The sequence below is a fragment of the Callospermophilus lateralis genome, chromosome 12 (genome assembly GCF_048772815.1).
Source record: "Callospermophilus lateralis isolate mCalLat2 chromosome 12, mCalLat2.hap1, whole genome shotgun sequence".
NCBI classification, from domain to species: domain Eukaryota; kingdom Metazoa; phylum Chordata; class Mammalia; order Rodentia; family Sciuridae; genus Callospermophilus; species Callospermophilus lateralis.
The window spans coordinates 73816018-73839664 of NC_135316.1; the positions used below are offsets into that span (position 1 = coordinate 73816018).

The window sequence follows — 23647 nt, forward strand, 5'->3', positions numbered from 1 at the left end:
TGGGAGCTGAAGACAATAGCAATAGGATGTTGTACCCAAGAAACCTCATCTTGGTAGAGGCATCTGTGTCCTTTAGTCAGGGGTTGGTAGCCTCAGCACAGGCACAGATGCACGGCAGTGGAGAAGCTTTGTTAGCTTTGGAAGCAGTAGGAGAAAATACTTCTGTGACCCAGGGGATGAAGATGGTAAATGTCATAGAGTGTCACAGAAGACTAATTCTTAGAGTGCACCTGTGCAAATCTCTGGGGATCTTAGAATCATCTGGAAGAAATTTGTGGATGACAAAGAGTGTGAGAACACTCTTTGAGACTTGTACTCTATTTTTACTCTTAGCTATAGTTTGGGAAAATGGTCTACATTTAAATTTCTAATGTTGTAGGCCATTAGCTTCTCTAATTTGAAGCTCAATGTTTATTTGGTAAAGTTGTCTTTCATTGTTTTTTATGTAAGGGTTTCTTCACTCTCTTTCAGTAATGAAAACTATTAGTAGTAATTAATTTTAGTTTTGTCTTTTTTTAATATTGATCGTACTGGGTTTATATGTAAAGATAAAAGACTATCAAAATTCAGAAGTGCTTTGATTTAAAAAATAACTTTACAGATAAAATTTTGAAATAAGAAATAAAATTTGTATTTCAACTTATTCCTTTAAGTCTTTAATTTTATGATTTCCCTAGTTTTCCCATTTCTATATATCTCTGTCCTTACTTAAGAGATGCCTGTCTCATGACTACATTATATTTAAAAATAACAAAAATAAGTTATTGTATAAAGATATTTGTGCTTACTACCATGCATAGTTAGTTGATTTGTCTGGTAGTTTTAAAGAGAATTTTGTTTAAATGTTTGGATCTGAAAGTTGAAGAAAAGCTTTCTTTTTTCTTTCTTTTTTTAGAAAAAAAAAAGATTTATTTCTAGTATTTAAAAAAAGCCTGATTAATGTAAAACTGGAATAATACAAAAGAGTGAAAAACCCAACTGAAACATGAATTTTTAAGTTTCCTTGATAGGAAACATGTCATTATTCTAACTCCGAATGTTTTGTTAAATCAAATTGCTAAGAGTCGTCTTAAGTTTGGTAAATTACAACTGACTTTAGATTATCTGAATCTTCATTTCCTAATTCATTTAAATTTTATATTTTTTAGATTAAATCTCATTTTGTTATCTTGGTAAAGTTTTGCTCTAGTTTTGAAGTTTGCTTTTTCATTTAAAGAGGAAAAAGCCAGGTAGTTTGAGAATCATTTTTTTTTTTTAATCCCAAGTCATCTTCTGCCTTATTATCCTTATAGATGCTTATCTCCTTCTTCTGTCTTTAAAATTGATTCATATGTCATCTGGTTATGCTGGATAATGATCATGATGTGTTCAACCCCAAGGCTTCTTATAAGAGTCTCCTAAAGCTGTACAAAACATCAAAGAGCTGTTGACAGTCCCAAAGACAGACATAGAAACTTTATTTTTTCAGCCTAGTGAAAATCCTTATAATCTGTCTATTATTGTATAGCCCCTTCAATAGGAAAGCTATTCAATAAGTCCTGGCTAGCAACCAGATAAGTCTTTCCCCTTTTTGCAAGTGAGACTGTCCCCTGTAGAATACTATGAAACCATATCATTAACTATTTGGATAGTTAGGATTGGACTATTAGGATTATCATTTTGTGATTAAGGAATTCCTGGTCTCTTTTAGTTAATTTATAAAGAAGAAACAATATAAAAAATTTGAACTATAGATGAAAAATTTTTTCAAACAACTCAGTCAATTCTATTTTAATTCTATGTCACAGAGGGGAAAAAAAAAAACATCTTTGCAAAAGTAGACTGTTCTTTGAGCTCATTGTTCTTAGGTACTCAAAGTATGGTCCATGAACTGCCACTATCAGAATCTCTTAGAGTACTTATAAAATTTAGATTCCTGAATCCCAATCAGTGGGTGGGGAGAGGCATGAGTTGGAGTCATTCATTATCTCTTAAACACTCACCCAGGGTGATTTTTATTTATGTCAAAGTTTTAAAACTACTTCTGTAGGCCAGAGTTACATTTTTAGTTTAGGAAGTCACTTTCCTTGTGGCACTGTGAATTGAATTCAGTGCCTCACACATGCTAAGCAAGCACTCTACTACTGAGCTATACCTCAGCCTTAGGAAATCACTTTAATGAATTTTCTTAGTTTTGAAATAGAGATAAGGCTTCCAAGGCTATTCTGGATAAAAATGAGGACAGAAAACAAAGAAACAAATTGCTTTGAGTAATTAAGTTGTCCCTCCAAAACCTGTCCCTCCTTCCCCACATCATAACATACTCCTCAGAGACAGATAAAAGCTTTGTTGGCTTTAACTGGTGCACCTCCAAGTCAACTGGTTCTTCCTCTTCTAGCCTTGCACCCAAAAAGAGTGTCAATGGTAATAGTGTTCTCTCAGGCTATTATCAGTTAGGACCCTCAATTTTGCTTAGAGAATTTAGTCAACACAACTCTCCCACTTCAATCTGGTATTCTCGTTTTCTCTTCTTCATCAACAAGTCTTTTTTCTTTCAAACTTCTGAAAAGACAAGTCTTCACTTGCTGTTTGACTTCTTCATATCCCTCTCTCTCTATCTACCCACAAAAACCTGTCAAGAAATGTGAAGGGTCTGAGATTTTATACTCCTTGCAAACTACTAACTTCATCTGTCATAGTTTCTTGGATGTTGGCAGAAGGCCTGAGTCTTTGGGGTCAAAGGACTATATCACTCTCAGCATAGCGGGGAATACTCTTGCCATGTTCAATCAGTTCCCTTGCCTCCAAGGTTTTATGCAAGGCAATGAGGGGTTTAGGCATCAATTGAGGAGCCATACACTTAGGAAACTCCAATCTTTCATAATGGTCTGCAAGAGAACTTGCTCCACCTGGATTCCAGAAGGAAATAACATCTTTATTATAGTGGATGATAAACAAATATATCCTCTATTTTCAAAAGTTGTTTTCCAAACAAAAATAAATAAAAAGATAGTCTAGAATAAATGCTGTTAGTGCATTTGCTAACAAGACATAGAGAAATACAAGAGTCCCATGGATAATTGTCTCCCAATACATTCCTGCACCTCTCATACAGAAGACTGCTCTCTTGAAAGTGATCAGTAATTTACTAGTTTTATAATCTAACTACCTTCTAGAATCCTGGAGTGAAAAATAAATAGAATCCTGGAATGAACCTTAAAGAATAATATTCAGTCATTCAAAAAATATTATTTGGCATCTTTTATTTGCCAGGAACTATGCAAGCCCCAATGCACATGCTCCTTTGTCCCCATAGGGAGCAACAGACATAGTATTCACACATACCAAGATGTAATTACAAACTGTGGGAAATCTTAAGAAGGAAAGGAAATTGGTGGTAGTAGAATTGATATCAACTAGGGATCTTTAAATTGTCTAAGAGGTCAGAAATGTTTTTCTCAAGGATGTCCCATTCAAGCTGAGACCTGAAAGGTGAGTAAGAGATAAGGCAGTTAAAAGGGAGGAGAAGGGTAGATATAGAGATCCTGCAGCTGTTGGGAATCACTGCACATTTGAGAAACTAAAAGACTAGGGACTGGGGTTGTAGCTCTGTAGTAGCGCCATGCTTGCCTAGCACATGTGATGCACTGGGTTCAATTCTCAGTACCACATATAAATAAATAAATAAATAAATAAATGGATGGATGAATGAACAAAATAAAGGTAGAGTCCATCTACAACTAAAAAAAAAAAAAAATGAAAAAAAAGTTCAGAAAGTCTTCTGCCCAGGAAGTAAGGGAAGAGTGATATGAATGAGACTGCTAAATGTTTTATAGACCACTTTAAGAACTCTAGTCTTATTCTAGAACAATGAGAAGCTGTTTAAGGATTTCATACAAAAAGTGACATAGTCCTACTTGCATTTTGAAATAAGCATTTTGGCTGCAAAGTACAAAGTGAATGAAGAGGCCCAGGTTATATGGCAGTTAGACCAAATTAGAGTGGTCGTGATGGAAAGAAGTGGACTTATTAGAAAGACTCTGGAGCTAAAATTTCCGGAGGCTAGTGCTGCAAAAAACAAACAAACAAACAAAAACCTGAGAATGAAGGTGAGGGGGGCATCAGGAATGACTGATAGATGTTTGATTTGAACAATTAAATACATAAGGGAAAAGGAAAACAAGAAGGGTTCATGAACTCAGTCCAAACCTTGTAATTCTGAGACATTAGGTGGACATGTTGATTAAGCAGTTGCTATCAGATTTGGAATTTAGGGGAAGAGACTGGAGCAGAGACCCTACATGGAAATCACTGGTATATAGATGGTAACTAAAGCTGTGGGTGTGGGTGATACTTTGTGAACTAAGAGATCATAATGAAAACAGAAAAGAACCTAAAATTGAATTCCAAGATTCTCTTTAATAGCTAAGGAGAACAGGAATCCACAAAGGAATTAGAGAAACAGTGCCCAGAAAAGTAGGAGGAAAACTAAGAAAATACACACCAAAGGAAGAAGAAATGTACAAGGAAGAATAGTGGTCAACGTATTGAGTATTGTTGAGAGTTCAAGAAAGATGAGGGTTGAAATAAGGAGGATGAAGTACTGAGAAGAGAAGCAACTTGTCGTAAGTCAACATAAATCCTTGTCCCTCTCTGTGTTCTCAAAGAACTCATCTGGGGCCCAGGCTGGGGTAATATATTAGTGTGTGTTTCATTCTTTCTACAAAAGATAAATTCCCTTGTTCACTTGGCTTGCTCCACCTTACAGCACTGTATATCATACTACAATCTCTAGGTCAACTTCAATGGTATTTTTTAATTATATGCCTTTAGTCTCCTTCAATATAGTTGTTCTTTCTTGCTCTGCCTATCATGTAGGTATGCTCCAAACATAATTTTTTAAAATATTAGTATTTATTTATTTATTTATTTATTTTAGTTTTCGATGGACCTTTTTTTTTTTTTTTTTTTTTTTTTTTGCGGTGCTGAGAATTGAACCCACTGCCTCACACATGCTAGACAAGTGCTGTACCACTAAGCCACAACCCCAGCCCCCAAATATTGGTATTTCTGATGTCATTTCTTGAAGGCTGTGCTCAACCAAGTAGTCAAAATCTTGAGGGGTGAATTGTACAATTCTGCATTTTTAAAAAGCTCCTCAGTAGGAAGCTTTGGAAATTACTAGCTTAAGTTTGGAAACCACTAGCTAAGCCTCAGATCAAACAAAGCTAGGAGCTATATGGAGAAGCTACCGAACTCACCCACACTCTACTACATCCTTATATTTTAAAACAGACAGTTATACTTCAGTTATTCCATGATCAGCTTTCCAGCAATTTTGTCTGGAAGAGGGCCAAATCTAGAAGTTAAGAAAAGGAAACATCTCTGTCAGGGAAAGAACTTTTGATAATGAACAGCAATGAAAATATCTCAAGATACCATTTGATACAGAGTCACTCGGTTATTTACTGATGGGAAGAAAAGAAACCTCTCATTAGCTGGCTGTAGATATAAATATCCAATCAATCATCACCCGGAGCCATAGAGAAAAGCAGCAGAGAAAGAAGAAAAAGAGTAAAAAATAAACAGTCAAGTACAAAGAATGAGAGGATGGATCAAAGTGGATAAATAGGGAGATGAGGAAATGAGAAGAAGTGACAGATATTAGAAAAGGTGATGAGAACGTTTCAAAGAGAGGGGGAAAAAAAAAAAAAAGCAACGAAGTAGGGATTCTTTATCCCTCTGCAATCCCCCCAGCCCCGGATGTTAACGTATGGCCAAGGTTTCACACAGGATGATCATCAGACTCCAACAAAGGATTTCATTAACCACGGCATGCGTTAAGGATGCAGTGAATACGTACGTTTTTAACAGATTTCTGTAAAAATGTTTTTTTGGGTTTTTTTTTAAGATTGACATTTTCAATGGAGGCACAATTAATATATTTAAATAAAGCCAGTCGTGGAGCTTGGTTTCATCCGTCACCACTTCTGAGAGGAGGGTGCCTGGGGTAGGACTCCCGGTCCCAAAGGCTGCCCCCTCCCCAGCCTTCCGGTGGAAACTGCAGAAGTAAGCACCGCCAGCCGGCCCTTAGGCATTATTGCAGCGCCCCCCATTGCTTGAGGTTTAAGGAAATCGCTGCCGCGTTCACTTGTCTTCGTGCGGTGGTAAAAATTAAGGTAATGGGTTTCCATGAGATTTGGCTGGCTAAGAGACCAAGAAACCAACCCTTTTATTGTCAACTGAAGTAAATCTGTAAATATTTGGGAGGGAGGGGGGGCTCTCGAGATCCCAGGCTCTAGATGTTCCGGACTGGGAATCTCCGAGCCCACTTCGGTTGGCTTCCTAGTCCTTGGGGGAGTGTCTCTAAAAGCACCTGCCAGCGTTAAGCTCTGGCGTTTTCGGAAAGGAGCCGACACGGTGCGTCTCGGGGAGCTTTTAAAAATGTGTACTGCGACTTGAGTGTGTGACCCTGGGAACGTCAATTAACTCCACGTTTCCTGAGTGGGGCTCGAGCCCGGCCGCGGCGGAGGCTACCACCAGCCAGGCGCTGCCGGGCCTCGGGAGAGCCCGGGGTCGGGAAGGCGGCGGCGCGCGGGCGCTCGGACGCCACACGCCGGGGGCCCCTGTGGGGATTCGCATTGGGGGAGTGCTCCGGCCGCGGACGCGGGCTGGGGCTCGGGGTCCCGGCCGGCCGGGGGCGCCGTCGGCGGAGCTCGCGCAGCCGCACTGAACACACCGACTCCGACTCCTCCTCCCGGCTCCGTAGTAAGCATGGCGGCGGCGGCGTTCGTGGTCCCTCGGGTGAAACAGAAAGCGGGAGCTACGCGGAGAGGGAGCGAAGAGCGGGGCTGAGGCGGCGCCGTCACTATCGGAAAACAACCTCAACAGTCAGCGCGCCAGCGGCCGCGGCGGCCCCAGAGAGCTAGCTCTGCCACTGAGGCAGAGAGAACGATCAGGAACCCGAAGAAGAGGCGCCAGGGAAGCCGCCTTCCTCCGCCTCAGAGCGGCGCGACTCGGAGGTGAGAGCGCGGGCACTCCCTCCGCGAAGGCGGGCGACCCCGACTCTTCCCTGCCTGTCCCGCTCCGGAGCAGGCGCCGCGGAAACCGTTAGGCTGTGGCTGAGGGCCGGGGCGCCCGCGGGGCTCGGCCCGTCGAGGGGCCCGGCCGCCCCACCCCATCCCGGGCGCGCGCTGCGCAGAGGGGAGCGGGCGGGGCTCGGGACCCATCGACTTGCCCCGCACCTGCCGGAGCCGAGTCTCGCCCGGACGCGCTCGCGGGGGCGCGACCGCCCTCCCCTCCGTCCCCCGCCTCCTCTCCGGCGGCCCGCGGCGAGCTTTGCCGCTCCGGAGGACAGGGGGCGGGCGCGCAGCCTTCGGGAAGGGATCACCCTGCACCCGCAGCGCTTGCGGCTTTGGCTGCCCTACAGCCGCGGAACTTAAACGCTTTTCGGAAGAGCTTCCCGCCCCCCCCCCCCGGTCCCCTGGGGGTTAAAACCTCGAAAACCCGCCCTTGTTTGATCCCGTTTGGCTGCTGCCTGTACCTGGCGGCTCCTCTCCCCAGGTGAGTTAACCACCTGTTCAGTCGGGAGGTGGACCGGAGGCTGCAGTCCTCGCTCTGTTTAACAGCCTGGATCTTTGAACTTTTGACACGGCTTTGCGTTAGGTAAAGGAAGATGAACAAATAATTTCGACGTCAAATTGCAAGCAGAACGGTGGATGTTATTAATAAGTGTGGTTGTTAATCCTTTTATTAAACTGTTAGCTTTAAAACAACCTTGAGATATTTGGGATTGGGGGTGTGACGATTGCTGGATGTGCTAGGGATTGAGAATTAGAGATATTCTTTTGAGATTTTATGCAAATTCCTTTGGACACCTTTGTGGCTGACCATCTATTAAGATTAACAGACTGGGAAGGTTTTCTTTTTCTTTTTAACAGCGCAGTTGTGATTATGTGTTCACCGTGGACTTTTAAAACTGAGCTTCATAATTTTGCATCTTACTGTGGTCTGTATTTTTAGTTCTTGAAACCAAAGTGTGTGTGTGTGTGTGTGTGTGTGTGTGTGTGTATTATAAGAATGAACTCTTTCTGTAGTATTTTATCATATGCTTTTACCAGCACAAGTACTAAACATATGTCACTCAGGAGTTGGAGCCATATGTTAGGCAGAAACAAATTGAGTTTTGTGGCTCTGATCTTGTGTTTGGATAAATATTTAGTTTTTGTGTATTTGCTAAATCTATAATTTTTACCATCTAGTCAGTTTTGTTTAAACTACCTTAAAATGTTAAAGAGAAATGAGTCCCTTGCTGCCTTAATGTTTTCTTGTTTAAATTAATTTTTCTCAAGTAATGAGTTAAAGTGCCCACTGAGACAGATAATGGCCCTACCAGAAAGCAATGGTAAATATTTTTAACACATTTTTATAAAATATTACCTAAAATTTTATTTTTAGCATTTTAACCTATTGGTAATTCTTGCTATCACTAATAACATCCATTGTGGGAAGAAGGGAGGGTTGATGACTTGACAGGAAAACAATCTTGTTGAAATTTCTATGTTAAAATTTTCAGCACTGTTACATTAAATTTTACTGTTTTCTTCCCAGTTTTCTATGTGTAGGTCAAGTGGAAAATTTTTATCCCAGACTGGCTACCGTTAGCCACTTGTATGCTTCTGTATTAACTCCCCTTTTTTTCCTTTTGTCTGAATCCTCCAAGTCATGGAATGTTCAGGAAAAATCATAAGCTCCTGGTTAATACTCAACTCAGTCAAGCATAATTATAAGGGTGGTTTTCTTCTTCCAAAATTAATGATATGCATTAGGAAAAAAAAAACCCAGATTTTTTGATGCCATTTGTGTCGTCACTTTTTCTCTTCTTGTGATTGAAAGCTGATTTATTTTACCATGCATTTAACCATCCCTTTTACTTGTTAAATTTTCTACCATATAATATTTTATTATTGATTAAGAAAAAATGTCTTCCTCTTCCCTGGCCAGGCAGGTGAAGGGTTGAGAGATTCTGTAAAACCCGAGGGGGAGGGGGGAATGCATAATTAATAAGCTTAATGATTTTTTTGTTAGTTACTTAGGCAAAGGACATTTAATTTATAATTTAGTTTAGATGCACAGGTAATAATATTGTTTGTTTTAAATTATTTGGGTTTTTTACATGTCTATATATCCAAGGCTTGTGCATGTGATATTTTGCCTATATTTTAAAAATATTGGTGATGTAGTTTTGCAGTGCATCTACTATAATTTGATGTAACCAAAACAGGCTTTTTTAAAAAATAAAACATTCTGGTTGCATTTTTTCCATGCAGATGCGTCTAGATTGTATCTTAGAGATGAAGGATATGCACATGATTTCCAAATTTATTATCCAGGTAATAGAAAGATAAGTGATTAGTGGGATTTTCATTTGTTTGTTTTTGTTTTTCTTTACAGCAATCTCTAATAGACTTCAAATAAATACACAGTATTGTAAGTCCAAAGATTTAGAATACTTTGTATGTCTATTCCATTGAGCACAACTTGTTAAAAAAAAAGTGACCATTAGTGTTGAAAGGCAAATTTTGTTCTTTTACATGTATTTGCGAGTTTTTATAATATTCTTAATACTTTGGTCTTTATTTCAGAATATTTTTCAATAGTCTCTTTTTATGTATTAATTCTTAATCTTCTATCTTTCTGCTAATATGATTTTGCTTGTCTTTAATATTTACTTTCCAAGTTCGCAGTGTAGCCTCTGGTCTGCCATCAGGTTCCATATAGATATCATCTTTTGATGTTTTCCATTACTTAGCACCTATTACAAGTCCTCAGACTATTTTTTCTCCAAGATAGAAGAGTACACTTGGGAGATGGTATATGCCCAGAGGATAATGAAATATTATCAAATGCAAAAGCAGTGTAATATGTGCCTTCAAGTAATTACAAATGAATTGGGGATACTAGTCTTACACAGGAGATCATTAGCAAAAGCTATACAATATACTATTTAAGTGTGTGATACCAATTGTAATTTAAAGCACAGTGAGAGCTAGAACAATCCTGGCATTTGGAGGAAGTCAAACTTGAAACTTAGGAAGGATTTATATATCAAAGGAAATGTCATTTCAAAAGACGTTGACAAGAGTTGGAAGTAGTAGCAAGGAGACCAGCTTGAGAACATCTAAGAAAAAGTATTAGGAGAAAGAAAGGTTAGGTAGAGATTTTAACTAAGCCCCGGGCTGTGGTTAGAAAGTAGGAAGGAACTGGCAAGACAGTTGGCTGTATCATTAGGAACCCATCAACGAAAGAATTACGCACTGGGAGCAGTGGCACATGCCTGTAATCCCAGCAGTTCAGGAGGCTGAGACAGGAGGATCCTGAGTTCAAATCCAGCCTCAGCAATGGCAAGGTGCTAAGCAACTCAGACCCTGCCTCTAAATAAATACAAAAAGGGCTGGGGATGTGGCTCAGTGGTTGAGTGCCCCTGAGTTCAGTCCCTGGTACCAAAAAAAAAAAAAAAAGAATTATGCATCCTGTTTGGCACATTAATAGTTAAGGCTTCATTGTATAGTGGGTAGCTTATATGTGTTTGTTTATATAGCTTAGGTCAAAGGTTAGCAGACTTTTTGTAGAGTACTAGTGATTTAAGCCCTATAAGAGATTTATAGTCTTTGTGGAATATTCTTGTTTGTTTGTTTGCTTAACTCAGGGGCCACATATCTGTGAGCTGGATTTGGCTATTGGACCTGGTTTGCCGACTGCTAGCTAATAATTGGCTAGGTTATTATCCATATAGCACATACTGTGAAGTATCTTGTTTTGTCTACATGGTTGTTTGGTGTGTTTCATAACTATCATTTATATATTTTTCTTTATGGTAAACTAAAAGTAAAGAAAATAATGCTAAAATAAATAGTACTATAATTGTTAATTTGTGGCCAAACTTCTGGCAAGGGCCTAAAATAGGTCTCAGAACTGGGAAGTGAAAAAAGCCTTTGAGCCAGGCCTTACAGCAGTGAAAATAGCTACGCAGTGATTTCATAGAATTTGTATAAGGTTAAGTATATCAATTGACTGTCATGATTTTACATTTTTTAAAACTAAACTGATATTTCAGAAACCTTGGCTAGGGTACTGGTGGACTATAAGTGTACTGGTGGCCTGTAAATGATAATAGAGGAACAGGCAGTAGGGAATCTAGTTTTTATAAGTAGTCTAGGATGACTTAGTAATTACTAAGAACAAACAGTTGGAAATCCTGTATTAACTCCAAGAAGAGTCACTATGTGGGACAGTGTAATAATTGATATTTACTTTGATGAGCTTGAATCATGAAGAAAAGTTATATTGTATTATATACAGATTAAGGCAAAGAAAGAAGACCTAGCCCCTTTTAAAAATATTTCCATTAAAATTATTTTAAGATAAGCTATGGTGATTTAAAGGATAAGTATTGGTTATTTGAAAATTCATTTACATGAAACATCTCTTTGAAATTTCTGTATGTGTAGAGTGTATTTCTAAGGCAGCGCTGTTCTCTCAACCTCCTATGTTTCCTGTCCCATTACCAGGTTAGTAGTGGTGCCTCAGGTTATAGCTTCATGAATCAATTGGCTTAGGTTTCTCTATATTGTATTAGGAGATCAAGAATATAGCATAAGAGCATTCTTTCATTTAGCAGCATTAATAAATAGGTTCTGTATATCAGGGTTGATATTAGGTGCTAGGAAAAAAATGGTTTTAGGCGGGGGCTACTTGGATAGAATAGTGTTTTATTTTCCTGTGAAAAACATTAAAACCAGATGAAACTGAAAGGCTTAAGTTAATTTTTGTATGTAAGTGTCATTTTTCCATTCTTTGTGAATATCTTGAGTTTTAAGGCTATCCAAACCCTTTGAAATAAGTTTCAGCCTTCATAAATTGGTGCCTAATAAAAATTTGACTTTGTTTTAAGAAGAAATTAATAATGTACTCCCTTCCGCCCCAACTTTTGTCAATTCTTGAAACAGCTTCCCCATTCCTGCTGTTTTCATTTCCTAAGTAGAAGATAAAATGCCTTGGATGATGACTCAAATCTAAATCTTAGTTCCATCTTCACCATTCATTAGCGAATTGGTTTCAGGTTAGATTTTTTAATCTTCATTTTCAATTCTTAAAATAGAGAAAATCAAAACTATCTTGTTTTCCTTACAAATACTGTGAGGACCCAAAGAAATGATATAAACTATAAAAACATTAAAATACTGTACATTAATACTACTGGATTGGACAAAAATGCAGTCTTTTTTTTTAAAAAAAAATAAGGTTAGAAATCTTAAGTCTCAGTTTTATCCTCCTAAGTTCTGTAAACCTACTATGTTTCCAGTAAACATTTAAAGTTTTAACTGCTTTCTTGGCAAAGAGAATACATATGAAAACATTCTTGTTAATCTTTCAGTATTGTATATATCCCATGTGCCTCTGTTCCTTTTTGCAAAGAAATCTTTTGCAAAGAACCTCAGCTGTTCTTTACAAAGTGAGGTTAAAACTGCAAAAAGTGAATTCCTTATGGTTTTCTTTTTTAAAATCCACTTGTTGAGATTTCATTGGATTTTAGGGCCTATGGTTGATAATTTTTAAAATCCTACACAAACCTGCCAGGTACATAGTGGTACTCTGATTTTACAAATGTGATTGTAATTCTGATTTGACTTATTTCTCTTCCTCCCTCAACTTCTTGAAATCTTTTATATGCTATTTTCTAAAAATTCAAAAGTATATATACTTTGTAATAAACCTTGACATAAAAGTTATTTAAATTTGATAGATTATATGTATTAATCAGCCTGTATCAGAAATGTTGAAAAGAGTTGTTTTGTTTTCCTTCTTGAGAATCCACATTTTAATACATATTTGAACAGAATGGTTTTTTTAAGTTACATTATTCCTTCACTGTCTATTTCCCCAGTGAGGGGTTACTTTAATTGATTTATGTGTATAGTCATCTTCAGTAAACCGGCAGCCACAGAATTTGGAAGGGAAAAATCTTCCTACTGGAGGTTCCAAACAGATGTTTCATAAGTACATTTGAAAACATAGTTAAGACTTCACTTTTAAAAAATATCTTTAAAGTATTTGAAAATACTTTAAGAGTAACTTTAAAAGTTATTACAGGTTGAGCATCCCTAATCTAAAAATACAAAATGTCTCATGGAGTGCCATGATAATGCCACAAGTGGAAAATTCCACACCTGACTTCATGTGATGGGTTGTAGTTAAAATGCAGGAGCACTAAAAATATTGTATAAAATCACTTTCAGGCTAGGTATATAAGGTGTATTTGAAACATAAATGAATTTTGTGTTTAGAGGTGTGTCTCATCCTCGAGATACCTCATTGAATAGTATATGCAGATGTTCCAAAATCTGAAAATGAAACACTTATGGTCCCAAGCGTTTTGGGAAAGGGATATTCAACTTGTATTATAGAATTTGCTTTACAAAAAATCATATACAACTCATTGTTTAAGATCTACCTTGTAGTCATTTCATTTTCCTCAACATAAGTTTTTCTTAAGATTTGCCTAAAAAAAGAAAAGTGAAAATTTATAATTTATGATTAAACTTTCTGGATTGTTTGGATTGAATGGTTGAGCCATTCTCAATTATGTCTTTGTTCATAAAATTTAATTTTTTCCCAGAAAACATTTTCATTAGCAATTATACATTTTTTTTACATTTCAGTGTAATAGTTCGACGTATGTACCTTTTGTTTCTTTAGTAACTCTTAAAACCAGCTATTTCTACTACTATAGATCAGTATTCTTTAAAAGTACTATTGTATGCTGACATTTATTTTTTGTTTATTACTTAAACCTTGCAAATATTGGCCTGTATGTAGTAGAGTAGTTTTTGGTTAAAACATGGGCAATTTTCTTTTCCTTCAACCCATCTTTTAGAGTGCTTCCTAATGTTTCAGAAACATAAATTTATTCAAATCATTTCTAAATTTTAGAAATTAAGATAATATCACTGTTTCTGCTGCATCAATTAAAATCTCTCTTGTCTTCTTGAGAGTTCATCCTCTTTTAATATGCTATGACTATATCACTATTCCCCATGACTTCCCAACTTCATAATGTAGTATAAAGAGCATACATTTTTGCTGCTTCTTCCTGGCTGCATATAAACATGATACTTTACCTCTTTGAGCCTTTATTTTTTCATTTTACAGTGGAGTAATTATAGTACCTATTTCTTAGAATATATTGTTACAAGGATTAAGAGAGAACCCAGTTAAAAAGGCAAATACAGTGATTGCCATAGGCTATTTATATCTAGAACTTAAGCAGACATACCTAATCATTATCATCCGGGTATCCTATTTTCATCATTTGTCTGTTATTTATTGAAAACTTTAAATGTCCAGATACTTAGAATATGAATGCCACAAAAATGAATGTCTTACTCCCTTCTCTTTAGAAATTCACAGATTAGGATAAGAGAAAAAGACATGTAAATAAATACATATTTTCAAATAATTAAAAAATAAATAGAAAATTTCTCTTGTCTTCTTTTTCCATGAGTGAATGCTACCTTTAATACTGAATGCTATGTATTTGCACATATTATACACAGAATATCATAATTGTGTATCATTATGTAGTGTGTGTGTATATCTATATCTATCTATCTATATATATATATATATTTTAACTTGTCTGACTCAGCTATTAGAACATGAACTACTTGGATTTGAACATTACTGCTGGGGTTGGCAGTTCTTAAACAAAGAGCAAATTTCAGGCATTGTAGGCAATATGGGCTCTCATATGTACTTAGATGAGGTACAGGAGCACAAAACCAGCCATAGATAGATTACAAACAATGAGTATGACCGTGTTTTGTTGTTGTTGTTGTTGTTGTTGTTGTTGTTAGCTGTAGATTATTTTATTTATTTTTATGTGGTGCTGAGGATCAAACCCGGTGCCTCACATGTGTAAGGCAAGCGCTCTACCACTGAGCTACAGCCCCAGCCCTGGTGTGAATGTATTCTAATTAAGCTTTATTTATAGAAATAGGCAGCAAACCAGATTTGACCCACAGGCCTTAGTTTGCTGACTCTTGAAATGCTGTATACCAATACAACTGAAGTAGATACTATTATCACCATTTTAAAAATGAGAAAACTGAAGCACATTAAATAACATGCCAAAGATCATACAACTAGTTGGTGAACAATCTGGAATTTGAACCCAGGCATTCTGTTCCAGAGCCTGGACTTGTGATTGGTAAATCATATAGGTTCTAATATGTTGACTCTAGGAGTGTAATGATGATTCTGTATCAGGAAACATTAGTGTAATTTACTATGTTAATAGATTTAAGGGGAAACTATAATTTCTCTTTGGTGCTAAAAATATCATTTCTAAAATTAAACTGTCAGTTCTAATAACTCTTAAAGAAATAACCTTACAAAGATTATTTACCAGAAATCTATATGGACTCTAATAGTGAAATATTAGAAGCACTTCTGTTGAAAGATAGGAATATAACATTGGTCCAGAAATCTTAGCTAGTACATTAATAAACCTGAAAAATAATTAACCTTTATAAAATGGGAGAGAAATGTGCCACCATTATTATTCATAGTTGGTATGACTGCTAACTTAGATAATACAAGACAATCAGCTAAAAATTATTACATTTAAAAAATGTTTTAGTTAAGTCACTAGCCATAAAGTAAACATCAGTATCTCATATACCAGTAGTAACAAACTATGGAATATATTAAGAAAAAGCAGCCTAAGTTACAGAATACTTAAGGAACGCATAGTAACTATATGAAGAAGCAAGAAGGTCTGAATGGATAGAGGAATATTAAGTTCCCTAATGTGACTGCTTAATAGTATAAAAATGGCAATTTACACTAGATTAGTCCATAAAGTCAATATAGTTCTAATTATAAATGCAGTGGGTTTTTAAAAATGGAATTTTCCAAACAATGGTTCAAGATTGAAAAGGGGAAATGTACCAGAATGGCAGGCTGAATTTCAAAAAGAAGTGTTAACAAAAAGAAGTGTATCCACTGAAGGTCAAAACATTATTGTAAAATGCATTTATTAAAATAATAATTTGGAATAGTGATAAGCATGTTAATCAAAGGAGAAGATTCACAGATAAGAAGAAATATATGATAAATAGTTGAGTAATGGAAACACTATTCTATAAATGGTATGGAAAAATTGGCCATCCAGTTGGAGTAAAGATAGTTAAGTACCCACTTCGTGGCAGTCTCAAAACTAATTTCCAAATGAACTAAATGTCTCTTAAAACAAAAACAAAATGGTGAAAGTTTTAGAAGTATATCTTTAAAAATTTTGAGATGATGGCCTTTTCGAGTGAGACATTAAACTTAGATAACGGTTTAAAATGCAGTCAAGAGACTAGGATAAAATATTTGACATGTAATAGACAAAATTAATAAATTTAGAGTTTATAAGATTTGCCTATAAATCAATATGAAAATGACAACCTTGTAGAAAATGGGAAAGAATGTGATCAGTCAGTACATTCACAGAAATAGGAATATATATATATATATATATATATATATATATATATATATACTGTAAAACTTTAAAGAGATGCTCATCCACACCAGTAAATTAAAACATCAATAAGACTATTTTTAAAAATGAAGATAAATCATATGAAAAAAATAAGACACTGACCAGTGTATGTGATTTTATTTATCTAACAACTACTGCCAGAAAACTTGATACAAAGCACAGTAAAAAGTCTGAAAGGTTACATACCATAGTTGGTGGCTATAGAAAAAAAGCTTGAATTTGGAGGCAGCAAAAAGTTGAAAGTAATGTTGATATGTGCATTTCAAAGTATAAGCAGGTTGTGATGTAACAAATGTGATAACAAAAGATATGAAGATTTGACTTTGATGATTTTGATTGGTCCATCTTAGGACCATACATTTTAATTGGATGGCCTTGGTTTATGTCTAATTTTCTTGTGTAATTTTTTAAAAAATGTTTATTTTTTAGTTGCAGTTGGACACAATACCTTTATTTTACTTATTCATTTTTATGTGGTGCTGAGGATTAAACCTAGGGCCTCATACATGCTAGGTGAGCGCTCTACCGCTGAGCCACAACTCCAGCCCTTTTTGTGTAATTTTTTTTTTTTTTAAGAGAGGGAGAGAGAGAGAATTTTTTTAATATTTATTTTTTCAGTTTTCGGTGGACACAACATCTTTATTTTATTTTATGTGGTGCTGAGGATCGAACCCAGCACCCCGCACATGCCAGGTGCTGGGAGCCATCAGCCAAGTAGGTATGACAGTTTCCTTGCCAGCGTATCCCCATGTTTCTTTAGTGGAAGGACTCGTGGAAATAGGACATTTTGCAGGACATTGCATGTAAGGTGACCTTGCTCAAGGACCAGGGCGGATCCGTGTTTAGGGTGTTCCCGGTTTAGGATAATCCGAGTTTAGGGCGTTCCCGGTTTAGAATAGGGCGTATCCTGCTGTCTTGAGTTCCCCTTGAGTTCTCACAGGATTCAGAATATATTTGGGAGACAGAAGCCCAGTGGAGGTGTGGATTTGGGCAGAAAACGTGGATTTCCCCAGAACGTGTTTGTAGAAGGCCAGTGTGAGATCGGGAATAAAGAATTGCTGTTTGAATCTACAAAGCTGTGAGTGGCTCGTGATTTGTGCCCAGCCAGACTGCGGCACCAGGTGAGCCCGTTACCGCTTGAGCCACATCCCCAGCCCCTGTGTAATTTTTAATAGCACCTCTTTTCACTTGTAGAACCTTTCCAGTTGGCATCTAAAGTCATTAGTGCTTTTAGAAATAAGAATTTCGGATCTGAAACTGTGATAAAGTAGGTTAAAGAAGTGAGAATTTCTTAGTGATTCATAATCTTTATAAACGTATCTGCCAACCCAGACAATGTTGTTGCACTTTATTTTCTAAATTTCTATTATAAAAGCATTTTTCTTTTTTATGTATAAAATTGTGGGACCAGGGAGGTAACTCAGTAGAGTGTTTGCCTGGTATGTGCAAGGTTCTGTGTTCAGTCCCCAGCACTACCAAAAAGAAATTGTGATTACCAATATAGATTTGTTTTCCATATGCCTGGATATTTTGATTTCCCTACTGCTAGTATCAGAAATCAATCTTCCTTCCTTCCTTCCTTCCTTCCTTCCTTCCTTCCTTCCTTCTTGATCAAACCCAAGGCTTTGCACATTCAAGGCAAGTGCTCTGTCATAGAGGTACACCTGCAGCCCTAGAACCTAGAATTTTAAGAAAGTTGGGGTTGAAGAAGTCAACAGCTTGAGAGGAAGACACAGAAAAGAGAAGGAATATGTTTTTAAAATAAGTTGGAGTCTAGCCATAATTAAGCTCACCTATAATCCTGGCTACTCCAGAGTCTGGGGCAGGAGGATCAAAAGTATGAGACCAGCATAAGTAATTTAGCAAGCTCTGTTTCAAAATAAAAAAATATTTTTGCTTTTTACCACTATCTATATGCTATGGGTGTGTGGCTTAGGTGTGTGTGGTAGAGCCACTGTGTTTGGTCACCAGTACTGCAAAAAATAATAAATAAACAAATAAATAAAATGGGGAAGATGGTTGTGTTTAGAAGCAACAATTTTTTTTTTTAACCCAGGCATTTATAAACAAAGAGTTTTAAACAAAGAATTTGGTTGACTCAGAAAGGACTGAGTTCTAAAAACATGTCTTCCCATTGAAAATAAAGTGTTTCTTGATTTTCTTATGGTAGAATTCTCTATTTGTAGTTTTGATGAAGGAAACAGAGCAGATTTTACATAGGAATTCAAACCCTGTTGCTTGAACTTAACTATCAAAGTGGTACTGTGGCCAGAAAATATTTAGAAACTGCTGGTTTACTCTTAAGTCCAAAGTCACTCTCATAGGTATAGTCAAGAATTTGAAATTTTAAGACTGAAGTGAACAGTCTTTAATATAAAAATAGTACTTCTAGAAAGGGCAATAAAATATTTGAGGTGAAAATAGAATTTCCTGAGTAGAAGTATCTTTGTTATGTATTTTCCATTAGCAGTTCTTTTGGAATTATTTGAACCAGATTTTCATCTTAATAACTATTACAGTGTGATTTCTTAGTGATGGAGCAAGGGCCATATCCTGTGAATACCTAATTAAATTATATAATGTTTAATGCATTAGGTAATATTAAAAATTAATTAATCCTGTTCACTTAGGGGTAAGGTCTACCCTTCCTATCCATTGTACCTCTTCCACTGGATAAGGAATTGAATATGAATACAATAAATTAGTTATAATAAGTTTGCTAATAACCTATATAAACTAGTATTTTCCTTATAAGAATATGATTATATATACTTCCTTGTATTAGGTTAAACCTTATGAAGTAAAGTTATTTTAAAGTTTTTGACCTTAAATGGCAATTTTATATGGTTTAGCCTATTATAAAACTATGATAGTCTCTGTCCTATGTAAAAATATTATTTTACATATCACAAAAATACATTGTAAGCTATTTAAATAGTATAAATTCATATATAGCACATGACTAATGAAATATCACCGTACAAGTAAAATTGGATACCTATTTCTAAAAGAATAAAAGTAGTAAATCAAAAATATTTACTGCAGATATGCATCATTGTACACTATAGTGTTACACAACTTTCGCCAAAAACTAAATTGAATTTGAGGATGATGAAACTGAAAGATAGTAATTTATAATTAAAAACCCTGTAGTAATTTATAAGAAAAAGTTAATCAGGCTTGAAATTGTCAGACAAGTTGAAGACACCACAAAAACTAGTACCAATTAAAGAAAGCATTGATGATAGATCCACAGATAAAAAATGTATTCTTCCCCACAAATTGTAGGAATCCCATCTGTGTTTCATACCACTTAGTCTTAGTATAATCCTGAATTAGTGGCTTTAATTAATGCTGGAATTATATGTATTTATGTTTGTGGATGACACATTGAAATAAGAACTCATTCTGCAGGTTTCTAGTAAGTAACCCAAGGTCTTACACAGAAATAAAAGCTAAGGAATTGTGTGTCATTTTCTTACAATAAATAACTTTGGTTTTTCTTTTAGTTCTAGGCATATCTAGAGCACACTGACTTTAAGTGGTGAACTGTGGATCGATTTTTTATTTATTTTTTACTCTTTTTTTAAAATTTATTTTTATTGGTCCATTATAATTATACATAGTAGTGGGATTCATTATGCCATGTTTGTTCATGCACATAAAATAACTTGATCAATCTCATTTAATATCTTCGTTTTCCCTTTCATCCTCTCTCCCCCAAATCACTTACTCAACTATGCCGATCTCCCTTCTATTATTATTACTATTTTAATTATACTATAATTTTATATATAGAATTTGTATACATGCATGTATGTGTTTGTATACATAACATAAAAGCAGGATTTGCAGATGGACATCACAAATGTGCTTCCTCTTGCCCTCCCCTCCTCCTTCCCTCTGTGGATCATACTTTTTTAAAAACTCATAGAGGTCATAATGAGTGAAATTATCTAGACACAGAAAGACAAGTATCACACTTTCTATGTGGAAAATAGAAAGAAAAACAGAAGGTAACCTGAAGAGGGACTATTAGGGAAAAGGAAGGGGAAGGGTAAAGTGGGAAGAGGAGTAGATGGTAACAAAACATGTTATATGCATATATGGAAATGTCACAGTGAAACCCATTAATTTATCCAGTAATATGTGCTACTAATGATAATAATTTTAAAAATCATACTTTTAAATCATAGCCATTTGGATCCTGCTTTGGATAAATGTTTTCACCTTTGTACAGTCCATTGGATACATTATAAATTAAGAGTAGCAAATTTAGGTCCCTTGTCGAGAAGGAATAAAAGAAGCTGAATTTACTTTTCTGACAGATCAAAAAAACTAGATGAAGTACGGGGAACAGTAGCACTTGAGACAATAGGCATTGAGCAACAGAAGAGGGAAAACAAGGCAAGCCCTATGATTGGCTTAGCTTCCTGGAGAAAGTTACCAGGGCATAACACAGGGAGGGAAACCCAGATAAGTCTTGGCAGACTGCCTGATTTGAAGAAACAATGCTAGTATTCCCAGGAATCCAAGGGACTAGAGTTTACCAAGGAGAGAGCTGCAAAGAAAAAGAACTTCAGAGATACAGTGAAGGGTTTCTCTTAAGCATTCAGCAAAGTATTGGTAAATGTATACATTTATATACATCTAGGGAAAGAGCCACCAAACAGGATTGTACAGAACATATCCAAGTTCATGTAGAGCCAGAAAAAGTGCCTCTTCTCATCAGCCACAGAAACCTCATTGACACAGCCTTTAGTAAAGTATTCTGAAGATTTTTTTTTTTTTTTTTTTTTTTTTTTGCTTTAGAGGTGGAAAGAAATTAATCCTAGACTAAAAGCAAATCTGGGCCTGCGTAAACAAGACCTAGAATGATCAAACTGTTTCCTCATTGAACTGCATCTCAGAACAAAGCTCTAAATTATTTGTAGGAATAAAAAAGTACATAGCAGTCCACAAGGTAAAATTCACGTCTGACATTCAATAAAATTACTAAGTCTGCAAAGAAGCAGGAAAATACCAACCATAATTAGGAGAAAACTTGACACTCAAAACAGTCCCACAGATGATGAATTTAATGGTCATTAAAACAGTTATGACTATTGGAAAGTCCGAACATTTTAAGTAGAGCTCGCTCCTAGACTAAAATTATAGTGTCGGAGATAAGACACACTGGATGGAATTAATGGCATGTTAAGACATTGCTGAAGAAAAGGTTAGTGGGCATGAAAATACAGCAATAGAAATCATCTAAAAGGAAAGAGTTTTTAAATGAACTAAAAATAGTATTTGAAGAAATAATGATCAGAATTTTTCCATATGAGATAAAAATATTATCCAAGAAAACACAGTAAACAAAAGATGAATAAAACTACACGAAGGAACATCATAATCAAATCAGTTGTTAAAAAAAAAAAAAAAAAAACAGATCTTAAAGCCACCAGAGAAAAAAATAGAGTAAAGATAAGAATGACATCAGATTTCTTATCAGAAACAATGGAAGGTGGAAGACGATTGGAGCAGTAGCTTTAAAATACTAAAAGAAAAAACTATCAACCTCGTGTTCTTTACCCATTGAAATTGCCTTTTTAAATCAAAGGTAAAATAAAGATTTCAAACATACAAAAGCTGAAAGGGTTTATCTCCAGTCCTGTTCTAAAAGACATGTTAATTGGAGTCCTTCAAGTAGAAGGGAAATAAAACCACATGGAAACCTAACACCTGCACAAGGAGATAAATGTATCAATAATGGTAACTACATGAATAATTATATGAATTTTTAAAAATATTTATTTTTTAGTTATAGGTGGACATAATATCTTTATTTCATTTTTATGTGGTGCTGAGGTTTGAACCAAGTGTCTCACGTGTGTTAAGCGACCACTTTACCACTGAGCCACAACCTCAGCCCCTTATAAGATATTTTATTATCATTTAGATTTCTTTAAAAGATAATTGATGGTTGAGCAAAAATGAGCACAGATTGTGGAGTTTGTGACATGTAAAAGCAAAATATACAATAACAATTGAGAAAACAACAACAAAAGGGGTGAGTTTGGAGATGTGTTGTTTGAATACGTATGCCTGAAATGTATAACTTAAAGGTAGATTGTGATAAAATGCATGTTATTAATACTAAAGCAACTATTCAAGTAACAACAAAGTATTAGCTTATAAGTCAGTAAGACAGACAAGGTATAATAAGTAATGATCTAAAACAGAGATAAGGAGAAGGCAACAGAGGATACATGAGACAAATGGAAAACAAATAGCAAGGTAGTAGACACAAATCCTGACATATTAACAGTCACATTACATGTAAATAGTCAAAATACAATTAAACGGTAGAGATTGTTGAATTAGACTTCTAAAAAATCAAGACCCCATTGAGGCTGTAGCTAAGTGGCAGAGCACTTGTCTAGCCTGTGTGAAGCACTGGGTTCGATCCTCAGCACCACATAAAACTAAACAAAAGCATTCTGTCCATTTACAAATACAAAATAAAAATAAAAAAGGAATCAAGACCCACTTCTATGACATCTGTAAGAAATTCACTTTAGGTATAAAGACACATGGTAAAATTATAGAAAAAGATATACCATGCTAAAACTACACCAAAGAAAGCTAGAATCACTATTTTAGATAAGCAGTTTGATGACTGAAATACAGTATTACCAGTACTACTGTTTTTTTTTCATAATTTTAAAGGGTTTAATTCAGTAAGAAGACATACAATCTTACAAATTTTTATGCAACAAAATCTAACATGGAATGTTGATGTTTCTTAAAAACAAAAGAATCTGTGGATTTTTTTGAATTAGGCAAATATTTCCTGGATACAGTGTCAAAGGCACCATCAATAAAATGAATTGGTGAATTGAACTTTCTAATTTTAACTTCTGCTCTCCCAAAGACATTTGTAAGACTACAAAAACAAGACAGGCTGAAAGGAAAAATCTTTGTAAATTAGTTAACAGGTAAAGGCTGGTATCCAGGATATGTAAAACTCTGTCAAAACTCAAGAAAACAAACAATCCAGTAACAAAATGGGCAGAA

General features: G+C 35.8%; 1 protein-coding gene across 1 annotated transcript in view; it reads left to right on the forward strand.

Annotated features, from left to right (window-relative positions):
• Nucleotides 1-6756: 6756 nt before the first annotated feature.
• The window catches only part of Fndc3a (fibronectin type III domain containing 3A), a 159683-nt gene continuing 142792 nt past the window's right edge, over nt 6757-23647 (forward strand). The window contains exon 1 of the mRNA XM_076872029.1: nt 6757-7001. The gene's annotated coding sequence lies outside the window, so the exon portion shown is untranslated. The remainder of the gene's footprint in view (nt 7002-23647) is intronic.